Here is a 26,558-nt window from a genome sequence, read left to right as displayed (position 1 = left end):
GAGAGTGTTCATATATACATTCATAAATAAATAAATAACCAAACTGTTACCTAGCTTCAAAATACAGTAACACTTCAGGAAACATTATTAACTTTGTCCTCACAGTTCTGCTCAGCACCTTGTAGGAATGTGACCCAATAACAGACAGAGTGTGTTTCAGTTCTGCTATTTCCTGTCCATCTTTGGTTACAGTCATAAAAGAAATGAATAATAGACAAATCTGTCTGCAAAAATAGGCTGGAAATAGGCATTCTCAAAGGATTTCTAACATCTTTGGCTTTTCTTCAGGCTGGAAATACCACAAAAGCAACCTTCCGGTAGTGTTTGTATTTCAGCACATCTGTTTTTATGGCCCACTGGAACCAGGAAGTTTAGCTCACATAAAAATGAAAAATCACCTAAAGAAAATTAACCAAAGCATCAGAGGTCCAGTTCAAGTTTTAAGAAAGATTCAATTGCACTGTTATTTTAGCCTATGTGCTCACTAACTTCTAACTATTGGGACGGTTACTTGAAGCCTCTGTTAAATGAATACATAATGGTATAGTAAAGAAGTGAGGACCTCAAAATAATTTTCAAATGGTATTTTTTGCTAATATTAGGAAGGTCACCACTGCCTTCTCTTTATGGCAGAAGTAAATCACAAAGAGTGAATGTCACTCTCAAATCAGTGATAGGATCTGTAAAAATGAGAGTATTAAGACTCAGAAGTTTCACTTATATTGCCTGCCTTATTCTTACTTATGTTATTTCTGCTATCAGCTATTATTCAGCTTCTTTCCTGTCATACTCTCTTTTGCCTTCCTTTTCTATTCATACTTTCCAGTAGAAAAATACTGAAAATTACAATGTAAACAAAACTGTGGAAAGGAACAAAAATCCTTTGAGCTAATCTATATTCTCATAAGATGGCTGGGGTGAGAAGGTAATTAATTTACAAAGAGCTCCAAATATTTATTAAAGCTTTCCACTGGTACAGAGACACATAAAACATAACCATCCATATTGGTCTTTACTGTGTTCTAATTAAGATAATAGTTTGGAAAATTCTGTCTATCCAGATTTTCAATTGCTTGTAGGAATCAGTACACAATAGAAAGTATCGTAATTTGTAGTAACAGACATAACAAAGGGCTTCAAAGTAGAAAACCTAAGAGGAACCAGGTTTCTCAAGTAAATTTTCAGGATTTTTTAATGGCAGCGGTCTTTTCTCATTGAACAATGGTTGATATTTTTTTACAGGTCTATTGTAATGAATTCCTAATGCATGATCATCAACTTTTAGACATTACAGTGTCTAAATCAGTTCTCCTCCCACAGCCAAGAAGCTGAAAGCTATACACTAGGCCAACTCTCCTTCTGTTTTCTCTTGGTTAAAATAGAACCCACAAATATGTTCAAACTTTCTTTAAAATAATAATAAAAAAATCTAAAATACTAGCTCTGGTTTCTGTCCAGTTTGTTCCAGCTATTCCAGAAGCAGCAAGAAAAGTTTTTCTTCCCTGTGATGACTAAATTTTCCCATTTTGAATACCAGTGTCATCTGCTGTCTGGTAGATGTGTTTATGCCTAATCAGAAAATAATCTAACTGGGTACAGATAAAAAACTAATTTTCTCAGTGGAGGGATCTTTAACTATAAAATTCTGTTAGCTTTATGGATATTTTTACTACTTATTTTCAGAATATCTTACAATATCACTGGCAGATAATAAGGCAGAGATACAGGTATGCCTACAAGGAAATACATTCAAGCTCCCAAGGTGGTATTTTGCCTATACATCACACAAAATAAGCCTGACTGGCACCCAGACACCCATCTCAGTCAGGCAAGAACATTCACCCATGCTACTATTTTGATGCAGGAAATTTTTTAGGGCCAGGACAAACTATACCTCCTTGGCATGCACAACAACAGTATCTCATGCTAACTTGGAGTGACACAGATTTTCCAGGACATTAAAATATCAACTTGATGTGTATGAATCAATGCATGATGCCTTTCACTGCCCAGTCAATCCATAAGATTGGAGCTGTACGTTTACAAGAAGACTCTAACCTATTTCAGGTATTTCAAACACTGTAACCAAGGAGATGTGGCATAGAGCATCCAATGTGAAGCAACTTTGGCTAATGTTTTTACTAAATTTTGAGGTCAGTGGAAACTGAAAGATGCCCAGGGAATAACTGGTAGAGGGAGGGGCCTGTGCTATAGTGGAGATGGGGTTATTCTCCATGCCCTTCTACTGGAACTCAGTGACAAACCACTCCTCATTTTAAGGCAGCTGGTAGAAGCATGTGTGGAGTGACAATTCAGGAAGCAGCTCATAAGTGTTGGCCAAGGGATAACATTGTTAAACTGTTTAAGTATCTGAGACATCAAAGCCTCCTAAATATTCCTTGTCAGGAGGAGATTTTTTTATTTTTATTTTTGGCATTGTTTCGAAAAATGGTAGATTTTCTCTTAATAAACTCTATAAAACACATATGCTTAAATTCTGTTCAGCACAAAATGCCTAAGTATTTACTGGTATCTTGCCCTCTTCCTCCAGCTTCTTCTCCTCCCTGCTCTTCTTTCCTTATTCTTTCTCATAATTAGAAAGATAGATGGAAAAAAAGTAGAGCAACAATGTTCATGAAATTATTCATTTTCTATTGAAAACACAAGGGAATCATAAGCATGCATTCCCAACTACCACGGGTTGAGAAAATGTTTGAAGAGATTAACGTGGATGATCACTCAAGGTTGTGTTCTTAAAGAAATATTCTGAAGAAAATAAATAAAAAAAATATTTACATAGATGTCTTCCTAAACTGTATCTCTTTTTCCTGTTAAAAGTCTACAAAAGTGTGAATGTAATGTAATGTGCTAAGATAATATTGGGGTTCTTCACCAGAGCTGGCCATTTTCTGTTGTAGAGATAGGTTTGGTGCCACAATTACCTTGTTTATAACAGTCACTGGTTTCCTGTTGATTAACAGTACTATTTTACCTTTCATATTTTTAGAAACATCACTTTAGAAATAAACACACAGATGCTAGAAAAGGCTAAAAAATACTTTTGAAGTAACTCCCGTCTTTTCTTTCAGGTATTTCAGAGGTCAATACTCTGAAATCAATGCAGATAAAGCTATACCTATCAACAACCCTATACAGGCTGTAGTTAGGGGAAGGGAGTGTTAGGGCTGCTTTCTTCCAGTAATCTGATACAGAGTTCATGCCTGAACTTTAGAAAACAAAATAAGAGTTTGATAGATTTAATGGAGGTGCATGAGCTAAGAGACCTTCCATTTAAATGGCAGAATTGCTAGGTGGATGTTTTTTTTCTTATAAGATATGCTCAGTTTTGTTATTTATTTCTCAAACACTTTCAGATCCACTGATTTTCCAGGCATGTTACAACTTATTTGTGTTTTCCCAGAATTGTCTGAAAGAAATAAGACAGAGGATATAAGAATCAGTTCTGGTGTGTTTTGATGCAGTGGGAAGGAAAATTGTATCATAGTCCCCACCTCTGACTCTCCCTTCCTTGGAAAGATGCAGAGCAGGCCTCAGGGAGCAAAAAATCTGTTGCATTTGAATAGATGCTACTGAATTGGCATAAGAAAGTCTTGCAATTTGCATGTTGTTACAAGTCAGGTAGCAAAGTGAGTCTGCTTTTTAGTTTCTTCTCAAAGCAAAGTAAGAGCCCAAAAGCAACTTCACTCTCATGCACAGTATTTCTGTGTAAATTTGCAACTCTACAAGTTCTGCACACCGGTTACAAAGCCTCTTCATTCAGCTTCATCCACTGCTTGGGATGCAGTGTCCTAGTTTGCTTTCTTTTCATATTTTTATGCTTATACTACTCTTCCTCTGAAGCTAATTACAATTATACTTCATCTTAAAAAGCTAAAAAGAAGCTTTAAGCTGTTTTTCTAATGTTAGCTGCAGCTTTTTATTTCAAACAGTTGCTTCCCTGTGTTTACCCTAAAATTGGAAGGATTAGCTGAAAAGAAACTTGTAAATAACAAAATGTTAAGGAAAATAAATTGTATTTTTGAGAGGCTTACTCTATCATGGCCTGAAGAACAATACTCAAAGTGAAGGTAGATGTAACTGAATTAAAACAAAAGAGTTATAACTTCCCTATGCACATAAAGGCAAATAAAAATAAAAATAAAAATAAAAATAAAAATAAAAATAAAAATAAAAATAAAAATAAAAATAGCATCTAGGTTACAGAAAAAAAAAAAAAAAAAGTACCTTTTCTTTTTAGTTTGCCCATAACCTAAATGGCATTGCTTCAAGCTCTGTCAGAAAAACATGAAATTCATGTAAGACTTATATAACTGTGTTACATGCTTCTTGAGGGGCAAAGCATAAAGTCTATCCCAAATCTTGAAGTAATGAGATAGAATGCTCTCCCACACTTTCTTATTTTTCCATCTACAGGTTAGAGTAATGGATGTGACACAGGCAAACAGCTAACAATTAATATGTGGGTATAACTGCAGCTTTGCAATATCCTTAGCTCACCTTGTCATAGTATTCAGTGCCAATTTCATATAGGCAAAATACTTCTGTAGAACTTGGAATGAATCTCTGCTCAGTGACATTCATCTTTTATATCAGCAGTGGAAAGTATACCTTTGTGTAATGAAATACAGGTAATCATACACCAGATTTCTGGACAAAACTTTATCATTATACTAGATAAATTTGGCACAGAAGTCTCTGCTTTACTGTTATTCCAGCAATCTGAGCCTGGTTTGGTACATCAGGTTTTAACAAGTGTTTTTGACCCTCCTGGATTATCCATGAATCACAGTTTAGATTTAAGCTAAATGCCTCTGTCCCTAGACCTTGATATTCCTGAGTTTATGGGGACCTGGGCTGAAAAGCAGAGACTGATTAATGGGTTGATTTGCTGCCATATTTCACAAATTTCTGGCAGTACTTCAGTAGAGGTCACTGAGTTAGATTTTAAGAAACAGAAGGATGAAATACGTTTAGACCAGAGCGTAAGTGCAATTGTCTGAACAAGTCCCTGAAGGGCTTTAGGTATCTAAGCCCATTAACAAAAATTATTTGAACACCATAAAACAGATGTGGTCAGGACTTGTTCATCAAAAAGTATAATGCACAAAAAACATAAGGTTTCAGAGAATTTTGAAGTAAAGCTTGAGGTAAGGAAATTTCCTAGCTCCAGGACAAAATTTCTGGCCAAATCCAGAGAGATGCATGATCATGATAACCATACTGTTTATGTTTGTTGGGTGATTACATCAGAAAATGCAAAGAGTTTATCAAACACGTATGCGACCCATAAATCTTAAAAATAATTTAAAAATATACAGATTAGGAGAAGCATATGACATTGTAGACAGTATATGCTTTCTTAGATCCTAAAGCCACTTAAGGTTGGCTTCAAAGGGAGTTTAGAAGGATGTAGACTAAAGACTCACCATTTGTTATTTCAGAGTAGGTGAAGTGAACATAACTAACTGTCTTACTTTGATAGCAACTACAAATATATATGTATTTATAAAGATATAAATGGCACTAAATTCTCCCCTGGATAGTATAGTATTTCTTAAGGTATTAATTAGCTTATCTGGGATGGCATGCTAAGGAATTATGTTACTACACAAACTTTGATCTCCCATAGGAATGTATCACATGATGTTTGTATCTCTTGCAACCTGGTTATCAGTGACACCATCCTTCTTTTAATGAGTCCCTCTAACAGTCTGTGCCAGCTGGAGATGTCAGGCTAAATGTCAATAGAATTAAATATTTAGTCTGCTGGTTAATTTTCTCAGTAGAAGGTCCACTGCACTGCAATATATTTCCCTTGAGTTGACAACGCAAACCCATTTATTTGCTCAAGGTGATTAGATGGGGTAATGAAACTTTGAGATATATAACTCAACTTTGTGAAAAACAGATTAAAAGTGAAAGTGCATATATTTGATGATTAAGAAATCTAGCCTGAAATATTAATCCTAGGAATCTTTTATGTGACATTGTGGTATGATATTTTCATGTCAAGAATAAAAGATGCCTATTTGTTATAGAATGTTGTTACTATTCATATATTTTGCATAAGAGATATAGAATTTAACTGGCCAACCTTAGTAAAATAGACTACCAATTGTCACATTAAAAGTAATTCCATTCTTTACTGCTCATGGTGTGAATATGTCATGTTTACATATGCTACCTTGCTGTATAATCATTTTGTCAAATTTTTAAGTGTATCCTCATGTTTTGAGTGTACTGGACTTGTATGGTCTGCATTTCTAGGCACTCTAAATTTGCAGATTTATAAACAAAGATATTAAAAGGAGAAGGGAACATGCCTTGTTTTTCCTGTTTTGAGAGGAAAGTTTTGAAAGTCCACAGATAATGTCATAGCTTGTGACTAATATTAGACAGAGCTGCCTATATGTTACTGCAAATTCACTACATCTTCAAGGCCTGAGAAACAAAGGGAGAATTTTAGATGCTTCAGATTTGAGAGGTAATCATTAATTTTTTGGTATTTATGTGACAAGTTGAACTCCAAATAACATTAATAACAAGCAACTGTCGAAATGTTGTGAAATGCGACTCATTTTTCATGCGTAAAATGCTTAAACGTGTTAAATATTAAAATATATACTAATAAATATGAAAAAGACACTCTTCCTTGCAATAAGTGCTTTTTAGGCAATTCTCCCATCCTGTTACATTACCTGTCACTTTTGGAAAATGCTGGGTTTGTAGAAATGGAAATAAGCATATAGGTTGTATGTATATTTCTATTCTTAGCATAAATGCGATGATCTCTGCCAATATTATATCTCTTCAAAAGAATTTTGCTGAGATTATGAGAATATTTGGTAACATTTTATGAAATGAAATTTGACATCCACTTTGCTGTTTTCTGCTTCCACTGCAGCCTTTTCAGATTCTACTCACCATCTGCAAGAAAAACCAAAACACTAAGACTTAATGTGACTGTCATCAATAGGAACTTGCCCAGTTGACGTCTTTCCTGTCTGATAAAAATAAATAAATAAACAAATAAATAAAAATGTAAAATAAAAATAAAATAATAAAATAAAATATTAAATTAAAAGATTTTGCATAATGCAGATATTCAAATTAACTGAATCTGTGGGTTTAGTCACAATAAATGAACTATCAGCTCACAAGAATTTTAGCTTGACTTTTTTTACAGGTTTAAACACTTCCGTCATTTGGCATGTGTATTGCACATCATGCCCAGTGAAACCACAGCAGGGCCACATTCAGCTCCACATAACCCTGCCCAGCCCAGCCACTGGCACCTTCATGCTGAACCCATCTACAGGCCCACATCCAAGTCCTGCCTCAGCCAGCCCTAGCCCCAGGGAGGTGCCTGGTGCCAGGGCTGTTGACAAGCTGTTAGTATTGACTATATTTCCTGAGCTCATGCTTATGCTCACAGAATATTAGTTGCATTCATGATCTGATGTAAAGCAGCTGCCTATCACCCCAACTTCAATGCAATGGCTTAAACTGAGGGGAAAGAGAAAGTGCCTGAGAGGGCTCAGGGGATGTGGGAAAAATATGGTCATGTTTGAAATAAATTCACAGTTATCTGAGCTCCAGCCCTGATTTATATTTTCATTTTAAGTGTCCTTGAATGGACAGAAAGTAACTGTAGCAGGTACCAGTAGAGTAATGGTAAGAAACATGTATGAAGGTACATTACAGATATTCAGTGAAAGAACAAGCATGTAATTTACTCCTTTTAATTTGTCTTGATAATGTAAGCAATGCAATCATTTTGATCTACTGAAAACCCATCAAATTACAAATCATAATTGTACTTTTCTCTTTTACATAGCCATATCTTTATCTATGGAATTTCTTCCTGCTTGCAATCTCTGTAGCTGGGATCTTAATGTGAATCAATAAGCATGAGATTTTGATAAATACAATAAAAACAAAGATGTTTATAATTCCTACATTAAAATTATTAAGGGTGTAAACTCTCTTTCTCAGATCTATAAAGCAACCTTTAACTATCAGGAAGTAAGAGATTTTTTTTATTTTTTTGAAATCTGTCACTCTGAGCTGTTAGGTAGTTGCATATAGAACACTATGGCAGTTCCTTTCTGGGGGAACCTATTAAGGAAACAGTGCAGCCAAGCACTCCTTTTTAGACATTGGCTATAAAAGTAATAGCACATTGATCTGAACTGCCTATGTAGTGGCAAGGTCTGGCAAACTCCTGAAAACCTGCCTCTGAGCAAATTCACATACCAGAACCAATGAGACTGAAATGAGTCCCAGTAAAACTATCCTGTAAAATGTTAGAATATAATAAGGGAAGATTGTAAAATATGCAATATCATCTGTTAAGCTGAGATTAGTTTCTGGCCAAATATATTAAGATATACAGCTCTTTCTAGAGGAAAATGTTAGTGTGTGGTTGTGCTATATTAAACCCTTTGAGTAATGTTTCTAAGAAAGTAATATATTTAGGAAAAGTAACGTGCTTTAAAGCATATAGGACAGGCAAGTTTTCAAACTCATTGGTTTGGAGACACTTATCATCATCTTCTGAAAACTAAATTATATTTTGCTTACATACCCCAAATACCAGAGATATGACATAAGGGGAAAAGTAGATCCAAGATTCAAGGTAGAGTGAGTTCTCAAATTCTTAGCTTCCCAAGTCTGCATCTGTTTCTGCCTCTGAAGTGACTGAAGAAGGTGTTAAATTTTCCCAGATCCAAGGTCTGGTCTGCAGTAACCTCAACGAATAGACATAATGCCCAGACCAGCAGCACCCTGTACGCTGGAGCAGGGGTTTCTACCCCAGTAAGCCAAGACATGTTCAGCGGTATAAAAATGAATATGGGAGGTAGGATCCAGGTATCATTCCTCTTTTCATATTTGTTCTACCCCATCAATAGCAAGGCATATATCATCTTCTGTATGGATATTAAATTAGTTAGTTTCTCTTAAATGGTTTAAAATGCAAAAAATATTTTTGCCTTTATTATGACACAAAGTCAATTTTCAGGCATAAAGTGTTTCTTTTGGCTAATGGAAGTGATTGTTATAGTGAATAGGGTGTTGGTCAAACAAACCCACTACGTGGTATCATTTTATTGAGTGCTGAAATTCTTAGTGAACATACAAACAATCCAAGGAGCTTGTGGCATATGGTTGTGCAATTAGGCAGGAATACTAGGAGGGCAAAGCTTTCTCTCACAATGGCCTTTAATAAGGGGAGCTGAGACCCAAATGTAAATAGCCCTAGGAGAACAAGATGGAACTGAGTGGGTGTGATGGGAACACAATTTTGTTCTAAATTTTAAAGACTTTGAAAATAAGAATACAGATTCAAGAAAATGAGTGTCACAGCTGAAAACAAAAACAGACAAACAACAAACAAACAAACAAAAACTACAGTTACAAGTAACATCTTGGATAAATCATTTAAAATAAGAATTTCCTAAAAGCTAAAGTGCAATGTAGAAAATATATTATATTATATTATATTTTCGTTTGGAAGATGCAAAAATGAGTCCAATGCATTTTCCAGTCTTTTATGTCTGTTTGTGCATGTGTATTTAGATTTACAGTTATCTTCAATACGTCATTTCTTCATCTCCATAATAACCCAGATTTTCAACCTTCGTTTCAAGACATATTTTTAATTTTCAAATGGAACACACAGGATTTGCATTAATCTAACAGGATGGGCCAAAAATGATTCCTCAGATAGCAAAACATGAGGCATTTGGAAAGGTTTTGTTTGTTTGTTTGTTTGTTTGTTTGTTTTGTGTTATGATATTTTGCTTTACTCTGTACATGGACTTTGGCAGATAACTTCCTATTTGATATTATATTTTAATCTGTCCAGCTGAAAATTTTGCCTGTGTTCCCATCAATAAAGTAAAGCTGCTATAAGAAGAAAAGCAGTGTAAAATGGGTTTTGACCACTACATCTACATACTAGCTACACCTTAAAATTAACAGTGACTTTCAGAGTTGGAAATGTGAGGATGCATTATGAGGAAGTGCCCAAGAAGCAGCAGTGGTAATTTGAGGATGAGAAAACAGGAACTGAGACAATGGTGGTGAGGAAAAAATGCTGACTGTATCTCATAAGTCTTGTGAAACCTTGACCTAACATACATAATACTTTTGCCAGAGACAGTTTAAGTGAGGAGAGCACCATGGGGAATCTTCACTGTTGCTACTTGTATCTCTCTGCGTTACCATGTAATACCAATGTTCATTTCCTATAGTGCATGGGAAGGTAATCCAAGTGCTCTTCCAACTTTTCATTTGGCCTACCCACTCAGCACTTCCTTGCTGAAAATGCTTGCTTTATTAATTTCTCTGCACTGGAGCTGCAGAGCACTTGATTTTTTTTTAATTACCTAGGTAGACAGTCTAGGAAGATTTGTTGCAGTCAGGTTTAGATATTTGCAGTTTTAAACAGCTATCAATGACTACATTCAAACTAGTTTTATAGACTCTCATTCTAGATAATGGAGAAAAATAGGTACATTCAGTAAGTTATTCATCTGACTCTAATATAAACTTCTAAAAAAGGTTAAATGAACTATGATATATAATTGCCTATTTTGTTTTTAGTTATAACAACCTTCAAATCTAGACATTGAACCGAATGATCTCTGCAATAAGATTGTTCCTATTCTCAGTATCTCAAAAGACATCAAATGTGGATTTATATGCTTTCCTTTACTGTGACTTGCAATTTTATTTATGCTACTAGAGATTTTCACCAAGATGAGTGATTTCAAGGATTATTTTTTATTTTTTTTTTTTTTGTATACTGCTAGTATGCTTATTTCTGTGGATTCTGTGCAATAGAAAATGTACTTTGATTTGCTACTGTATTTTTGCAGTGTGTGAAAGATATTCCATCCATGGTCTGGACAATGTGTCAATGACAAGAGTACTGCTAAAGTTATGTTATGGACAACTTGCTTTCTCTGTTTTGTTTCAAACTCTTTTATCTTAGTGTCAGTTCTGAAATTTATTAACATTCATAAATTTATTTTAAAAAATTAGGCCATGATTCTTTCCATTTTCTTATTCTATATTACAGTTAGAAAGAATACCACCAAACTGCTCTCTCAGCAGGCACTTCTCAATTGCATTGTACTTTTCTGCTCTGCACTTATTCTACCTTCTTTCAGGCATATTTTTCTAATAGTTGCTAATCTAATGTTCCTGAGCTTTTGTTACTTGTCTCCCTTTTAAGTCTATGTATAGCTCCTCTTTTGTTGTTGCATCCAACCTCACAATGTACATCAGCCTAATTTCTGATCTCACCTCTTCAGTTTTGTTTCATGACTAGTGCAACTTCCATCTGCTGTTCAGTTGTCACTTATGGCCTAGCTAATAGCTTTCACAAGGTCAAATTACCTGTATTTGGTCATTTTTCTTTTATCTATTTTGATCCTAATCATATGAAGAACCATTCCCTCAGCTTGCCAATGAATGCTGTGTTCTCTTATGAACGTTATAAAGGATACTTATTCCTCAGATTTTTCATCTAAGAGTATCTTTCTATGGAGTTATTTTTTTCACATTCTGACATCAGTAGTTTGAAGTAAATTGTTTAGAATTTGTTTTCTATGGGCCTCCTCAAATATGTCTTTGTGGGTTCTTCACTTTGCATCTGCATTGCAAGGAGGATCTCAGTTAGCTTTATTCACCAGTCTCATTACCTGTAGCGTTTCCAGTAATTAAGTTTGTAGGTTGGTTGCATCAGGTGTCAGTCTGAATACAAAACATGCCACCTTTGCTTGTCTTGTACTAGACAGATTGCAGAGTTGTCCCACAGGGGAAAAAGTAAACAGGGTTTGATTAAGACTCTTTTAAAGCTTGTGCTAATCTCAGAAGTTCAGCTAAGGAAGAAACTATTTTAGATTTACCTCTCTGTTTTAATAAAGCCCTAGATCATTACTTACCTCACCGTTCATAACATTATGCAAATAGTATGTAGCTGACAGCTTGGACACATTTATCAGATAATTGTAATCAAAATATTTATTCTTGTGTCTTACTCATTTTCAAGTCATGAAAATTTTATTTCTTTACAGCTTTTTATGTGATGCAAAGGAAGGATATATTTTTTAATGTATTTTTTATAATGAATATAATAATATTTAATTACTAAAAATCTATGAAGAACATTACTAACCACCTATTTTAAGATTCTTAACTTTCTAGTATTTTATTTTCAAGTTCTTCATTCTAACTATGACTCTTGTGTAGACTGGTGATTCTGAAGGATTAATTAGATCCACCAATTTCAGCTATTCCCTGTCAACATATACATTTTATGCATATTATTTAATTTAGGGAAGATGTAAAGCTACAAAAAATGTACCAGCTTTTGGTTTCCAGGAAGACTTTTGGGAAATGTAAGCATTCTATGGTTAGATGTTTTGTGTGATTAACAGATCATAAGTGTCAGATTTTCATTAACCTTCAAGAATTTTCTATGGAAAATATGAAATTAAATTATCTGTACATTACAACAGACTAACAGAAAAAACCTTTGTTGCTTTTGGATTTCTTGAATGGCTCTTTGCAGATAAAAAAATCAATAACTGAAGAAAAAATAATTTTACATTTATTTAACAAGACTGTAACTCAGAAAATAATACTGCTGAGTAATTGATATATTGATTATATATAAATATTTATGGCTGATCATTTCTTACTATTTTAGCATCTTGTTATCACCTTTCAGAGTTCTCTTTAACACTTTTGTATATACTTCAAGAAGACTCCACCATTTGAACCCAATTTTGTACCAGGAGCTTGGGTGAGCTGGTAAAAACTACAGATTAGGTATCTTTCTCTCCAGGCATAATATAAATCTCTCTATTTTGAACCTTTGTCTTTTTGAATTGCTAAAATTGCATATTTACACTTGCCAAAACTTTGCTGGGAGAAGGAGCTTGACATTTCTGCAGATCGTAACAAACACAAAGCTGTCATTTACAGACTAAGAAGGAGGGATGTACTCTTTTGCTAGTTTAGATAACTGCAAGATCTGCACTGGGAAAGTACACAGGGAATTCTAGATCTGAGAAGTCATGAGCAGTATGAGAAGTCATTGGCAGTATTACATATCACACTTGCAAGCTCTTTTGAGTGCATATTCTCATTAAAGAGACTGCAGACCATCATTTGGCCCTTGTCAAGCAATCTCCATTGTTCCAGTCTTTAGTTTCCATCTGTCAAGTTCTTTCTCATAAATTATTATTCCTTTTAGGATTATATGACTTAGTGCTAAATTCAGTCTCCCCTTTATTTTACCGTTCTATCAGTGTCTCCACATGCTCTCTCTCATTACTGTCCTCCACACTCACCTTTCTATAATTGATCTTTTGCTCCTGATCTGATTTCACCCTCCTGTTGTGGACATGTGGACATCATGAAGATATTATCTTCAAGGTACACAAATGGGGTGATTTATCTTCCCATAGTCTGCTAGAATATCCCCTGTCATTTGGCCATGGAGTTCAGGTGGTAAAATGTACACAAGTGAGATCTAGGGAAAATATGCAAACAAAAAACTGTCCGAGGTCTTCTGTCCAAGACCTGTGATCCGTCTTCTGTTAATTAGTATCTGTGTGTTCTGGTGTTGCTTAAGCAACTGTGACTCCAGTTATAAATTGAATTGCAATCAACACTCATATTCATTAAAGGTATCAATTTACCACAAGGATAATATCAAGTCCTGAGCAGGAAGGCCTGCAAGCAATGTTGATATAAAGAATACTACAGAATTTTGAAACTTGGTTGTTTTAAATTCAGTGATAACATGGTTCAGAGAAGGAACACAAGCTGCCATTAGATTTTCCCTTATGAACGTTTGCAAATTGATTCTTAGTATTTGGGACTTGAAATCAGTAAAACCTAGGAAGTTACCAGGTATTTCCAGATTTTTATTTTTTTTTCTTCAGTTAGGTCAAGCAAAATTGTCTTGAAACTAAAAAATGAATTATACTCTTTCATAGTAACACCGTCTTTTTAAAGTTTCAAGAGTTTGTGTTAGATTTGCCCTCAAGGAAAACTCAAGTGCCTTTTGTTTTTACTCAGTTTTTCCATCTGTTCTTTTAAGAGTAGTTTAGGTTACAAACCAAACAAGCTTTGTGGTCTGATTAATTCATGTTTACTTTTGATCAGTCTAAAAACCCACCATGCTATTCAGAAGATTTAGCCAGTGAAAACCACTTGCCAAAAATAAATGTATGTATGTTGTTTGTCAAGTCACATTGACAAATTAACCTGTATTTACCTTATCTACTTATTGGTGTCAGGGGCTCACATTCACATCTATTAACACAAATTAAAACCATAATTTACAAGTTATTTGTCAAAACAGTTGTGTGTGTTTGTGTTAATTGACTGTGTTTGTCTTCCTAGCTTAAATATAGACATAAATCATAGATTCTTTACCCTCTTAAAGGAAAACTGTACATGACAATGCAAACAGAATACTGTTAGTGATAGAGAAGAAATCATCTGCACTACTGAACAAGAGCCAGCAGCATATAGGGTACATGGAATTTCAAGAGAGAATTACTAACTGCTCCTATTTATGCACTAGTGTTGCCAGTTTCCCACACAGGCCATCCTAAAACAAACACACAGATTCTTCCAGATGTCTCCTTTGTACACACAGCCTTGTCGAAGCACGTGTGAAAAGTGACACTTTGAATCTCATTCACAAAACCCTGTACACTTGTACTGGAACACCTCACTGAACATTGCTTTTCATTTTTACTGCTTATTCTGCTCTCCAGGGAATGTTACGGTTATATTTCAGGCCTGGTTTATATCACTATAGTCATAATCAAAATTATTACTTCAGTCTGAAAGTTTAAAGCATTTGTTAAACCTAGCTAATGGTACATAACTGCATGAAGGCTGGATTCTTCATATCAAATTTCAAGTGCAGAATCTGAAGATCTATTTTAGTAACAGTACTGAGGCCAACATACACAACACAAAATCTTCATGCTTACAGCTAACAGCAGTATAGATCCTTTCTCCAAACAAAATCAGCAATAAAAGTATTTTTGGCTTTAGTGATCCAGGTTCCTAAATACCAAATGTACCAAAGATACTTCTTCTTGGGGCCTAATAGAAGGCAGAGAAAAACAGAAAGACTGGGAGAGAGATTACCTGCCTTTTTTTTTTTTTTTTTTTTTTATCATTTCCTAGCAAGGCAGGAGGCTAATATAAAGAGCACAGCATGAAAATTAAGAGCAGAGCATTTAGTTCCTGACTCATTCTGATCATGTTTAAACTTTGAGAAACTTTGAGTTTCAAGTTATTTTTTGAATTCCCCTTTCCAAAGTGCAGTGCTGGGAGGATAAACTGAAGTGATATTCAAGTGCATGCCCTGGACAGAACATTAGGTGCAAAGCACAATGTGATTTGAAGCTTAAAGACAAAATAACAATAGGTAATATGATTTCTTCTGTTTCATTCTCATGTAACACACATAAAGACTTTATCACAGAAAAGTCTGATCAGGTAAACTCTTCTAGGCAGATAATAATTTCACAGCCTGTGAAATACTGGGAAACTGTCCATTGATCTAACATGTTTCTTGGGTTTATATGTGTTCATACAATGAGTTATAGATTTTCTTGGCCAATTCCTTTTTCCTAAACATTGTGTGCTACTTAGAGAACCAAGAACATTTTAAAATGAAAAGTGCCAATAACTTCTCAGGACAATTGCTTAAGGCACAGACCATGCTTTTTCAGAAAATGATCTTTGCCATGTCCATAGTAATATAGAGGTATCATTCCACTATTTCTATATGATTTTTTAACAGCAGTCAACTGCTAATTGCTGTTGAGTGAAAATGGTATTCATAACATGTGACAAGCTGTATTTTTGCTCTCTCCATATAAGAGGTTTGTATTACTTCACTCTTCCACATTGATTTTGTTTGTATAAAAATAATATGCTTTGTTGCTTGTATGTACAAAAACAATTTATCAAGACCTGACAAAGTAAATCTATGTGTAGCTGAGAAGTGTTCAATGATTCCAAATTAAAATCCTGGCTCCAAATGCTGTGCAGTTTGACAAAATGTCGGCAGATGTACATTTCTCATGTGTTTTATGAATGCTTCTCCATCTGGACCTTTACTATAATTACTAGCTCTCGCAGATCCCCAAACTAGCCATGACACAAACATTTGATGTTGTCTTTAGAGATAAACTCATAAATGCCCTACATTACCACCTAATTAATCTTATTTTGTTTATATAAATGCTATGAAGAAGTGTTCTTTCTCTTGACAAAATCTCAAGGATGATTCATATTTTCTTCCTATCCATGCAGCTATATTTATTAATGTTGAAATAACAGCTATAAAGTGAGGGAAAACATAAAGGTAAGCTTTTCTTATATCTGTGAAAAGAATAGTGAACATTGGAAAACAATTACTATAATTAGAACACAAACGAGACAATAAGTAAAAGAAAAAATGTGTTGTTTTTCCTTTTTTCCCCTTTTTATTGACACAGTCAGTAGCAAGTGTGTCATCTGGAACATTATTTTTGTTTTGTAAAGCCATTCATTTGGTCTCTGAGGAAAAAGAAGATCAGCTAACCGTTCCATATTTGGATGAAACTTTCATGATAACCTAGTTAGTCATGGGAGTTTTCTAGCATTTTTTCAGTGAGTCTAAAAACTGTATCTAATCCAGATTTCTAACCAAAGGAATAGGAGAATGATTCAGTGTTTTACCATAGTTCTAAGGTGCAGACTGAATTGTGGAATTGAGTCAACATCACATACAGGATGCACGGAATGAACATTATTGGAGTACTGTAAGTGCTACACAGATAACTAAAATTTGACCTCATTCTAGCCTACTTCATCATCACTCATTCAATGGTAAACAGTGGGTCAGATTTTTTTTTTAAATAGATTTAGTTGCTGAAATCATAAAACACAGTGGTGAAGAGACAGTGATGAAGTGACTGTCATTAAATCACTTCCTATGTTACTGCAGATAATTGGATCACCTAATCCCTTTCAGAGACTGATGAAGTTGCAGGATAAGGCCTCTTCTACCTGTGCTTCCTCAGTCCTCAGTCCTACTGCAGCAGGAACAGAAATATAGTTAATATATGGCAAGAAGAATGAGATAAACATTACTTATTTCAGTTGGACTTAAAACAAGAGCCTAGTTTTGCTGTTCCTGAGGTTTTGGTGATGCCTTCTCTTCTATAAAATACAGTCTCATGCACATGTTTAAATTAAACCATTACTTTGCTCTTGGTTTTTGCTCTGTAAGATGGCATTTTTAGCATCATCATGACTAGATCCCAGTGTCTTCCAGTACAACCACACTTGCTTTGCAAGTACAAATATTTTTTCCAGTTGCTAGGACTGCAAACACAATGTAGAAACTGAAAACTAAGGCACTTGCAAATGAACTGTGGCTAGGGCAATGATAAGATTTGCTTTATTTCCTTTTTCCAAGGCTTCTTACCTTTTGCCCAGGAGTCCCCTTGTGGCCATTGTACACCAGATCTTAAGGTCCTGAAAACATTGTGGAGATAAAACCTGAGTCAACACTTCCATTAATGAAGAACCTACAATAAGATGAAATATCACTACAAAATAAATGGCCATATAAAGAATAGGATGTGTTGCCTCTGACAAAAATCCATTCTGCCCTTTTCAGACATTCAGCTGCCACTCTTTCATCTTTCTTGAATTAGGAAGACCACACGTAATCCTTCAGGAATGCAGGAGACTCTCTTCCTTAGTTTTTTCTTCCACAGAGAGAGAATCTCATGGAAATACTGGTGATTCTTACATTTGGAATTTTGTTTTTCATTAAAGATAGCATATCTTAAAGATCCACCTGTTGATATAACAAGATAAAGTCCATGCTAAGATGTAATTCCTTGACTTTTATGATCAGAATGCTTTTGAAATTTTCTGGTTCAAATGTCACTTGATGTCTTTGGTATCACATGGATGGGATCATATGACTCCTCTGGGATCTCCTGTCTTCAGGACAGTGGTGGTTTAGCTCTGTAATTTCAACCAAAATCTAAATTCTGAACTTCCTAATTCATGAGACCTGGACAGCTAGAATTAAAAGGTCCTGGATAAGAAGAAATTGAGGCTTGAGGTAACAGACTTCATCTGATTTATAGCCAATTGCTTGGGGAAATTGACCCTAGTTGTTGATGAATTCAGCAATATACCAATAAATAATGACAAGACTCTAAGCATTCAGGAGAGAAAAAAATCAATTTATCATCTTTGTCACACATGCCACTTTATGACTCTTTTTGCTTGTCTAAGCAAAATAATGTGTCCTCAAAATTAATTAGACTTTTGACATGATGTATCTATGTAGTTCTTTTTTAACTCTACAGAAGTGATTAATTGAAAAAGATGTTGAAGTGGAGATAATGTTGTCTTCACAGGATCTGTTGTATAAATTTTGATGTTATTGTTTTACCACTACATAGCTCTAAACAGGAATCTGTTTACACCACAAAAAAAAAAAAAAAAAAAAAAAAAAAAAAAAAAAAGATGAAAACCAGATTCTTCTACATGGTTAGATATAGTTATTTATAATCTTTTGTCTCTCATGTTTCCCATACTCTTATCCACACAAGACTTTTTGTCTTTGTGTCAAATATGGCCCTTCAGGTAAACTGAAGTGTGGATGCTGCTGTGGACATAGATTGAGTTTCTTTATGAGTTTCTTTATATCTATCTTACTCAAATACCCACAAACCTACTGTGCTCCTGAATTTCCACAGTCCTGCTCTGTGGCTTGTATGCAAGGGTTATTTTACTTTACCATCTTTTTATTCAAAACATATTTTGGATGCCTGAGGTTACAGACTTACAAAGAGACAAAGCCTAACATTAAATATCTAAAAACCATTAAAAAAGAGATGGATAAGTATAGCAAGGCTCAAAGGAATATTATTTTACTACGCCTTATATTATTTTACTATTGCCTTCTTATTACTTATCCTATCACAGTCACATAAAATACTGGTTATGAACAGTCACACCTAATAACTCCAAAACAAAATTTGTCTGATTTGTGCATCACTGAATGAGAAAATTCCAGCAGAACACATTGTGTCACCAACATCAGGTACCAGCCTTGTATTCAGTTCTTTTTGTCACTATTTGAGGACACTCAGTTCTAAATACCTCCACAAATGCATTCAAAAAGAATGTGGCCCTTTAGAGCTTAGTGGGGTGATTGTTTGTTGTTTGCTCATTTTTTTTTTGTCTTTTGTGTCTAAAAACAGAGGTACTAATAAAAGGATATATTGTTATATACTTTCTTATACTACTAGTTTTTGGATAAAGTACAATTTCTGTGAAAGTCTTTCCCTTTCCTAATGCATTATTGCGTTTTAAATGTTTATTTCATTTTGTGTGATATTTTTGTGATTCATAATGTAAATATTTCTTTTTCATATTAACAATATCAGGGTGAAGCATACTGAAAAAAAATCATTTTACAAGATTTTAATCTCAGCAACATTTATAAGCAAAGCCATCATCTTTTTTCTTATATATATCAGTAACTACTCCTACATTAAAATAAATAAATAAATAAAAGCATAATCTTCAACAGAATAATGTTTCACTTAAAGGATAAGTTTCACTTAAAGTTTTTACCTTCAAAATTACATAAACAATACACATACCTAATCTTTTTTAGAGGCTGGCAAAAAGTTGGAAATTCCTTCACCCCATTTCTTTCTGCCCCTTTTGCTTCAGGTATGCTGTTACTCAGTACTCTTTAGCATAACATGAGATATATAATATTTGTTGAAAGAGTAACATACTGAAATGTATAGGAAGAACAACAAAACAGCAAATGTTCTTTGCCCTCTGGAAAGTCTTTCTAGATTCATAAAATTTCAGTTGGAAAAACACAATGACAGAAACATTTGCAAGTCACCCTTATGGGAAATATTTCTAGCTCCCAAATCATAAAATAAAAAGAAAGCTTTTTCAATATTGGATTCAGTATCACAAAAGGAAAGATATACTCCCAAACAATGATCACTCTTAATTGTATCTTTAAAAAAAAATCAGAACTCCTATGGAATTCAAAACTCTTTCATGAAAACTGTCATGTCAGAAGAACAGAATAATTGTGGAGACAGAATACCCAGAGTAGACAGTGAAACACCACAATACTTTCAACTACACTTTTCAGGAAGACCTATAGACGGATGGGATAATCGGTCAGCTTCCTAAAATATCTGTTTTCTGAATGAGTCTTTCCTGTTGGCCTTTATTAAGATTAAGAAGGCGATATGGCTTCCACAATCAGCAAAAATACAGTGAAAAGCGGTCTTGTTTTGTTTTGTTTTTTTCAGATGCGGCCAGTACCATCACAAAGTTGTCCCAGAGACAGCTAGATATCTGTACACAAATAGAGAACTACATCTTCCATAAAACCCCAGTCAACATTGAAGGCACTCCTCAGTGGAAAAAGGTACAATATTCAAGATGGTTACTGAGACACCTCTCATTCCATCTTGAAGCAACAATATGTCATTGCTAATGCAAGGAATGGGTCTGCAATGAATAGGAAAGCATAAAAAGTTCACAGATCTGTCATGCTACATAATTTCACTAGAAGAGCAGTTCCCTTGTGTTCAGGCAGAATACAAAATCAAACTACAAATTTCAGTAGCACTGACCATGAAATATGGTGTATTTCGTAAGTACCTTCTGAGGGAACTTCAAGATTTATTTAGTCTTTCAGAACACTGGATGTATAAATTCATATATCTGTTCATTTTATCCTTATTGTGAAAATGAAGTCAAAAGTAATTAATTTTACTGAAATGACACACATTAATTTCAAACAATAGAAAAAAAATATAATAGGAATGACCAGAAATAGTTAAATGGCAATGTGAAATATTTGCTTAACCTCCTTTGAGTATGTTACCTCTTAATCTTACCAGCACTGTGCATAGAATTTCCATCTGAAAACTAACATATGTTCTTTAAGAGTTCAAAGAATGTACAACAAATATGCAAATAACAGAAGTCAAAACTATATGTCTTAGTACAGTGTTTTAATAATAAGGAATCATGATAATGATAACAAGGAAGAAACCATTACTAGTCTCTACTATTGTTTTCATTTGCAGTGCTCTGCAAAGGAGTTGACACAGTCAGGAAGCACTCACTAGTCAAAGCACAGAAGCAAGCAAAAATTTCACCAAATAAATGGGTAAGCTGTGGAATTTGGACCCTAGAAGCCAGGCTTATGCACTTGCAATGTTCTTTGACTTTACTACTGATCTAGCAACTATAAAATTTCTTGTGCATTATTTAGACACCTTTTTTTTTTTTTTTTTCTGATTTAGCTTCTTAGGTTATGGAAGACACTACTACTGGGCAAAACAGAATATTCAAAATAAATATAACCCAAAGAAGATCAATGACAAACTTAGAAAAAGTAATATGGTCTGTAGGTCTGTAGAAAGAGATTAAGGTTGTGTGCAAGAGACTTCTAATCTTCAATAACATTTAAGATATTAAAAAAAACCCTGACAGCTGTTTTTAATAAATAGAAGTCAAAGCCAGTCAATCTGTGATTTACGCACTAAATGTTCATCCATGCCCTACAAAACAACCCTAATATTTACTTTAGATCACTTCTTGTCTCTCAGAGGTGCTAAATACATGATATACCCTTTTTCAACGGTGTCTGAAGATTGCCTCCCTGGTTAAACTCATTGTTTGACTCTTGCTCAGGAGAGCTTTATTTTATGGAATAAATGGTCAGGGTATCTCTGCAGTCCAAGTCTTCCTATCTGTCAACTAGATGTTTAAGTAGGCTGAAAAATTAGTTCTGATCATGACTTTGTCATCTGCCATTGTGGTTATGGCAGCACTTACTTTCTGTTCAATTTATTTTTATTTTATTTATTTATTTTAAATCAATAAAGCATTTAAGAGATATTAGCTTCTTCTCAACCTAAGGAACTTCAATAATGGTCCACTTTGTATAACAGAAACAGTTCTCTCCACTTGTATTAAAGTAGGACAACTCTTCAGTCATCTATGCAAGTTACTGGTCGTGGGTCACAGGGATCCTTAGTTTACCTTAGTTTACCGTATTCTTAGTTATTAATGTACTGGGCAATTGTTTGTCTAACTCTTAATGATGTTTAGGCTGGTGAAAACCTAGCATTCTGTGATGGCCTGATTTGAAAAGCCAATGCACTCAAGGAAACTGAAAGAAGTTTGAGGAAGTTCTCTCTTGCATATTTTACTTATGCCATCTTCTCACTGACCTATTTTCCTGATACTCCAAATGCTACAGGGGACACTCTCTCCCCTCACAGTGTAAAAAATGATGAGTTGTGTTCCTCCTGTAATATCTCAAATAATAAAAGTGATGTAACCCTTTACATGGCATGCTGCACATTCACTGGAGGCTCATTCAATGCTGCACAACTTGGTGTTCCCAGTATCTAAAGGGGATGAAATCATTTTATTATTGTCTTTCTTCATTATGCTAGCTCTAACAAACAACAGTTTAAATGATACTTTGCAGAATCTGAATGTCTTTCTTACTGAGATCATAACAGATCAGTACCTCATGGTATGAAACAACACAGAATAGTGGTGCAATGGAGCTTCAGATAAGGGAGAAGGGTCTGGCTGAGATGAAGTTAAGTTTTCCAACAGCAGCCCATATAGTGCTATGCTTTGCATTTGTATCTAGAATAGTGTTGATATTGCACCAATGTTTTGACTGTTGGTGAGGAGTGCTGTCACAACATCAAGACTAGCTGTCCAGCTCCCAGGAGACTGGGGATGGGAAAAAGGTGGAGAGAGGGCATCACCAGGACATCTCTCTTAAATCAACCGAAGGGATATTCCATAACATTTAACTTCACACTCATCAATAAAATCTGAGGGGAAGAAGAAGGGAGCACTCTTTTTATGATTCTTTTTATGAAAGCATTTTTCTTCCCAAACAACCACTACATGCATGAGGCTCTGCTTCCCAAGAAGTGGCTGAATATCTCTCGATGGGAGCTAGAGAACTTTTTTTTCTCCTTCTGCCTTTTTTTTCTCCTTTCTTCCATTCAGCCTTTGATTATTTTTTTATTTTAATTGCATTACACTGCCTCTATCTCGAAACCACTAATATTTTTTTTTCTTCCTTCTCATTTTATCTCCTCCCCTCCTCATCCTGCTGAGGAGGGAAAGTGAAAGAGTGGCTGTGTCATACTTAGCTGCCTATCAATGTTAAACCACAACAGAAAGGAATGGTGAAGAGAGATGAAGTAGCTATGAAAGGGAAGAAAATCATCAGTGAGATGGGAAGAGCATTGGTCAAAAAGACAACACCTGTGCTATAGCAACTGTAGAAGTGAAGTAACTTTTACACAAGCTAGCATCAAACTAATTGGATTACATTCCACTTATGGTCCAACCAGTAATAGTGAGAATGCTGTGAGTTAGTTTGTCATTTTCGTATGCAGGTTTAACTGACTTATTTTAAGCATGGTGTTACTGTATCTAGCCTCCAGTATTTATCTCAGCTTTGTCAGTGCAAAACTTGCATATCTTTATATTATATACACTAAAGGAGACATAAAGCTGAAAAATCCATTTGAATGGGAGAGCTGAATCAATATTTAAGACAAACAAACAAACAAACAAATAAATATTAAGAATGGTCATCACTTGAAAATGATGATTTCAACAAGCAGTGTAGAAAATTCTTAGTATAAGAACAGAGAGAGACAGAAGGCAAAAACATTGAGGAAATGTTCATGGAAGAGTATTGGATAATAATGTCAAATGAAGAGACACTGAACACAGGAAGAACAGAGGAGTCAGGACGACTGTAACTTGTACTAAAAAGAAATAAACAACCCAATACTTCCAACAATATAACATTCAAGAATTAGAGAAAGAAGATAAAAAGTCTTCTTTGTAGGAGGTAGCTTCATGGGCATGATCAAAGAGTGATACTGTTCTTTTTTTCTAGTAGAAGACCTGAATCCGATGTTATTCACATAGTCACAATAATCCATGTCTTCATATTTTACTATTTAATTTCCATTTCTGGATTTTCTGATGACTAAAAAGAAGAGAACTAAGTTGCACTGATTGGTTTTCATTGAAATGAGGTTGTAAACCATTTTCCCCATGAAGTTTGCCTGAAGCACAGAAAATTCTAAGGGTTTTCCCAGTATCTTACAGACAACAAAATATGGATTTCAGGTTTTAGTGTAAGGTCCAAGTTCATGGAATTTTTTGAAGACATGTAAGAAACTCATTTTGCCCCAGCTATGTTTTTGTTTGTTTGTTTGTTTGTTTGTATGTTTTTCCAGCCTATTTTGATCTATTCCTAAATTTTGGTTTGCTAACATAAAGTTACATACTGTGAATGTGATATAGTTTCATTGATATACTGTAAAAATTAGCAAAAATTGTCTTTAATTAGGCAAAGCTCTTTTAGCATCAGCCATTGGGCCAGTCTTCATATTGTGAATATGTAAACTGCAAGTAAAATAAACATTGAATTATAACATACCAGTTAGCTGTACATGTTAATCCTTTCATTTTACATTTTAAATTGTAATCCATTAATTTCCTTGAACACAGCAATGAAAAAGAAGAAATAGCTGAACTACTTCTATACACATTTTTGCTCATGAAGATGCAAAAGTAAATGCATAGTTAAGAAACAGACCTAGGAATCAAAAGCTCTTGTCTTCATTTCTAGCTGCGACATGTCTCCTTCCTAACTCTAGTAACTTTCCTGTTTCTCAGTTTTCCTGCTTACTATCTGTGATCATAATTTGTTCATGTGGTTTATGAGAGTCATAACAGTGACAGGGAGACATCTCCATGACATTCAGAAGTGAGAACAAGGAGACTAAAGTGGCTACTGACCCCCCAGCAGGAGCAGACATTCATTGATGAAGAGAAATAGATACAACTTTATGCTGTAATGTCATTGTTCATATCAAAACATAATCAAAATGTTTATACACCCTCATGCTGCATAAAAACTCCCCAGGTGAAAATCCTCTGGTGACCTTCACTGACAAGACCAATGTATAAAAATTCATGGAGTATATACATTCCTGCCTTTTTTCCCAGTGTCCAGACACTAGATATGACACTGTGAGTTTACTGACTAGGGACAGGTTTCCCTCCAATGCAGTCAGGAAACAAGTGGGGCATATAGCAGAGCTGGAAGTCAAACCTCAGTCCTACAATTCACACAGTGCTATTGAAACAAGAAAGAATAATTTAGAATTCTCTTATTACTCCAGAGACTTGGGAAACTGCCATTTTATCTGGCACATAAGCAAATGCAAAAGCTGCAACAAACAAACAAAAAGATAAATGCAGCTGATGAAAGCTTCTGCTCTCATTTACTTGAAATTTTCACTTACTTGAGCAAACTAGCATTCTCCACTGATTAGAATAATTCCTGGTTTATCCAAGTTAAAGGAGAGAAGAATTGGGCCTCATGAGAGTAGCTGGAAATGTTTCATGGATCTATATTTCAAAAAGGTACATATTCACAATAAACAACTCCAGATGCTTCTTGATACCAAGGAAAGTTAAACTTTGTGATCATTTGTTTAATTTGGTTCACTCAACCAAAAAGAAAATAGAGGATTAGTCCTTCAATCACAGTCTTAGTCATCATTGTTTGCCTTACGCATCCAAAAATACAACCAAAAAGACCAAAAAATTAAGAAAAGCAATACCAAAGATAGAAAACAGATTCATTCAAACTGTGGATGAAGCAGAGTTCTATGGTATCTAAGTTTCTTGTTTTCTTTTTCATTATTTCAGCAGATGTTTCCAGTAAGGAAAAGATTGGTTGATGGTTTGTTTGTAGAAAACTATGTCTTGTAATGCTCTCTTAAGCAATAGGGAAAGTTACAGTTAATAAAGGAAATGAATACAAGCATCTTAAGCCCTCTTGCTTTACTGAAGTTATCTAGCCTCAGGGAAGGGAAGGGAAGGGAAGGGAAGGGAAGGGAAGGGAAGGGAAGGGAAGGGAAGGGAAGGGAAGGGAAGGGAAGGGAAGGGAAGGGAAGGGAAGGGAAGGGAAGGGAAGGGAAGGGAAGGGAAGGGAAGGGAAGGGAAGGGAAGGGAAGGGAAGGGAAGGGAAGGGAAGGGAAGGGAAGGGAAGGGAAGGGAAGGGAAGGGAAGGGAAGGGAAGGGAAGGGAAGGGAAGGGAAGGGAAGGGAAGGGAAGGGAAGGGAAGGGAAGGGAAGGGAAGGGAAGGGAAGGGAAGGGAAAGGAGAATGAGTCAAACACTTTCAGCTATTTATATTCTTAACATATAAAACAGCATTTATGCACTTGGGGTTGGAAAGCTATTGCTGGACTATATTCTTTTATTTTGATCTTATTGTGCTTATTATTACTTCCTACAGAATTGAAAACTAAAACCCTCACAAGCAGAAAATTTCAAAAATATAAATTTCAAAACT

The 26,558-nt window shown here is 34.9% G+C and overlaps 2 long non-coding RNA genes across 2 annotated transcripts in view; one reads left to right on the top strand and one right to left on the bottom strand.

Moving 5' to 3' along the window:
* LOC137854575 (uncharacterized) overlaps positions 1-17,681 on the bottom strand; it is a 48,165-nt gene extending 30,484 nt beyond the window's left edge. Inside the window, exon 1 of the long non-coding RNA XR_011095249.1 lies at positions 17,546-17,681. This is a non-coding gene — a long non-coding RNA (uncharacterized lncRNA). The remainder of the gene's footprint in view (positions 1-17,545) is intronic.
* Positions 1-26,558, top strand: part of LOC137854577 (uncharacterized) — an 86,501-nt gene that overhangs the window by 51,803 nt on the left and 8,140 nt on the right. Inside the window, exons 4-5 of the long non-coding RNA XR_011095254.1 lie at positions 20,433-20,551; positions 21,219-21,301. This is a non-coding gene — a long non-coding RNA (uncharacterized lncRNA). The remainder of the gene's footprint in view (positions 1-20,432; positions 20,552-21,218; positions 21,302-26,558) is intronic.

Source organism: Anas acuta, chromosome 3 (assembly GCF_963932015.1).
Source record: "Anas acuta chromosome 3, bAnaAcu1.1, whole genome shotgun sequence".
In the NCBI taxonomy this organism is placed as follows: Eukaryota; Metazoa; Chordata; class Aves; order Anseriformes; family Anatidae; genus Anas; species Anas acuta.
Note: the sequence above shows the minus strand (reverse complement) of the source record. Positions and strands in the feature narration are given on the sequence as shown.